The sequence below is a fragment of the Trematomus bernacchii genome, unplaced genomic scaffold (genome assembly GCF_902827165.1).
Source record: "Trematomus bernacchii unplaced genomic scaffold, fTreBer1.1, whole genome shotgun sequence".
Lineage (NCBI taxonomy): Eukaryota > Metazoa > Chordata > Actinopteri > Perciformes > Nototheniidae > Trematomus > Trematomus bernacchii.
This window is the reverse complement of record NW_022987620.1, coordinates 2,379,699-2,382,893: the sequence shown is the minus strand read 5'-3', so window position 1 is coordinate 2,382,893 and position 3,195 is coordinate 2,379,699.

The window sequence follows — 3,195 nt, the reverse complement described above, 5'->3', positions numbered from 1 at the left end:
GCCAGAGCTGTCAACCACGCTACAATGAAGGGAAAGCTGTTTCCGGTGAAGAATTTCAAAATACATCAGGCTTAAAAGAGAACCAAAGCACACTTAAATTCACCGTGTTTTTCATAATTTATGTCGATATGAGTTCACCTTCATGAAGAAATCTTGTTTTACTCTAGATTTTGTCAAAGTCCCAGTCCAGCCACATTTGTTCCCTTAAGTTTGTAAGCCATATTGAACAGATGTTATGGCTCTACAAATTGTACCATTTCTTGATTTACTCAATTACAATGTTTTGTAAAGTGTTGTTTTGCATTAAATAAACAAAAAAGATGACGTGTCACGTCATGTGGGACATATTATGAAATAATATTATTCCTGATTGGGCAAATGCATGGCATAATCTATCATGTATTGCTGTCATATATAACTTTTTACAATGTAGTGTCATTGGCTGAATATTAAAGTTTCTTAATGGGATATTAAGTGCACTTGGCTAAAGATGTCAATGCACTGAGTGTTGACAGCAATTTGCATTCTCAAAGTCTTTGGCAATGAAAGCGGATTTATCTCTTTTGTGTCGAATTTTGCGCTTTTATTTTGAAGGTAAAGTTATTTCCTCTTTTTGTCCTATTATCTGTCTGACTTGACAGGCTTTCTATCAGCAAGGTGTTAAAAAACGGGAAGCCAGTCAGGGTGACTGGCCCTGAATCTGGGAGCAAGGAGGAGGGAGGAGCTAAAGGACAATGAGTTATGTTCCCTGTCCAAAGCCACACAATCATTACACACAATTGCATTCCCTTCAGTGGCTTAATGAATAAATATTGGTGTCGAGAACATGTTCTAAAATACATGCTCCGTCAATGCCTTGGCACCTGTATATTTGCCTTTCAACAGGGTAACATGTTGGACTTGGTTATCTCCAAAAAGTGTTAACACAATGTGTTTTATATTCTCTTTGGCATTGATATCACGTAGTGTTAGATGCCACACAGCCAACTGGCACTCCTGCAGGTTTCAAAAGTGACCACAAACCGCAGCTTCATCTAAGGTGGCTTTCAACTGAGGGGATAACCAGTTCTTATAACTGCTTCTGGAAAACACACATTGTCTGGCAAACATAAATCCCCTTGGGTGAAACGGTTTTAAGTATGCAGCTGCAGAGCCAAGATTGAATAGCAGAACAGAAAAGCTACAACAAAAAATTGAAATTTGCAATCAGCCTTATCAGGGTGAAAAATAATAAACACATGTCATCATAATAGCATGACAATACATGTCTGGCTATGTTGCAAGATATGAGCCAACAAACATCTAAGACACTGTATGGAAGAAGCTTTTTGCAATACAATTGCATGTTTCTTGTATTTGTGTGGCTTGATGTGATCACGGAATGCGCCCTAGAAACCTAGAAAAAACATAACAATAGAGATTATGACAAGCCTGAAAAGAAATTAAACGTTGTGCAATATATAAATTGAAATAACTTGTTTTAATATTATGTGCATGACCTTTCTAATAGTTTTGTTATCTTTTTGTCTCGATCTTCACTTTTGCTGTAACAATGTAAATTGTGGGACGAATAAAGGTATTCTGATTCTGAAATTTGACTCATACAAAGTGACGCACCTGCAGCTGCAGGTGTTAAAGCCAGTTAATATTTAAACTCGCACTTTTCTGATGCCATTGTTCATGCTTGCCCCACAACTTAAAAGCAATTCTAAAACTCAACCTTCAACTCTAATATTGTGAAATGTTAACAAGTGGGTTTTCTGCTTCTTCTTGCACTGTAGTTATCTTTGTTGTATTCTTTTTGTTTATTAAAATTCTCTCCAAACAAACTCAACATTGTTTAAATGTAGGCTCGCATCTTTTTCTAGAAAAAAAAGAGGGAAAAAAAGAAGCTTTGGATCAAGGTGGGGTCGAGGGGGGGGGGGGGGGAGAGGAAATGGTTTGATTCAGCACCTGGCTCCTCTTTTCTATTCAACCGCCTGAATTGTGTGTGTGTGTGTGTGTGTGTGTGCGTGTGTGTGTGTGTGTGTGTGTGTGTGTGTGTGTGTGTGTGTGTGTGTGTGTGTGTGTGTGTGTGTGTGTGCGTGTGTGTGTGTGTGTGTGTGTGTGTGTGTGTGGTGTGTGTGTGTGTGTGTGTGTGTGTGTGTGCCGGTAGAAGGATTTGTCGGTTGAATTGCGTGGGCTTGGGTAATAAAGGGCCCAGTGTCTCGGTGTTGACAGGTGTGCTTGGATTCTTACACAAACACACACACACAAACACACACACACACACACACACACACACACACACACACACACACACACACACACACACACACACACACACACACACACACACACACACACACACACACACACACACACACACACACACACACTCCCTTGTTCGATAGAACAAGACGACTGAAAACCAAAGACTTCATACTGTAGTGTACATAGTGCCATTTTGATGCTGGTGGCTGACTTTGTCAGGCGGTTGGAACACAACCACCCTTTTTTTATTCCTTCAACCAACTTCTTGAAGAGGTCGGCATTGCGATTTTCTCGAACAAAACCTGGTATATCCTATATCCTATCCTATATACGTTTTTTAGAATGTCTAAAAATAGTGTTTCAACCTCTTTCCAGAAATGTTAGCTTTCCTTTTGGCATTCATCTCTACTTGAGTCTTGCAACCTCTTGGAGTAGTGAGTACAATGCACAGAGCTGACTGTAAACATTGAAGAGGCATACAGGAATTATACATATGTATAATCCAAAGCTGTCCAAAACATTTTAATATTTAATATTATTATATCCTAAATCTTAATGGAAAAATGTGACATTCAATATAAGAAAATATTATTTGTAGTAGTAGTTGAATATACTGTATGTGTGCTGTGCATGGTTGGGGCTACAGTCAGGGTCAAAGACTAAAGAGACAATTTATGACGTAAAAGATCTGCTGCGAGATTTGTGCGGACAGACGAGAGGTTGGTGACAGTTACCGGAGAGAAAGAATAAACAGATAGAAGCAGAAGCATGAGAAAGAGAGAATAAGAGTCAGCCAATCACAAGCCTGCAGTTAGTTATCTTATCATCAATCTCCATGTAAAAACCATAGCAGTCGATGAACTATTAGAGCTGATCTTTTTTCTGCATGCTTGTCAGCAGCAAACAATAACTTGTATATTAGACCCCCGAAGCTTTGTGTCA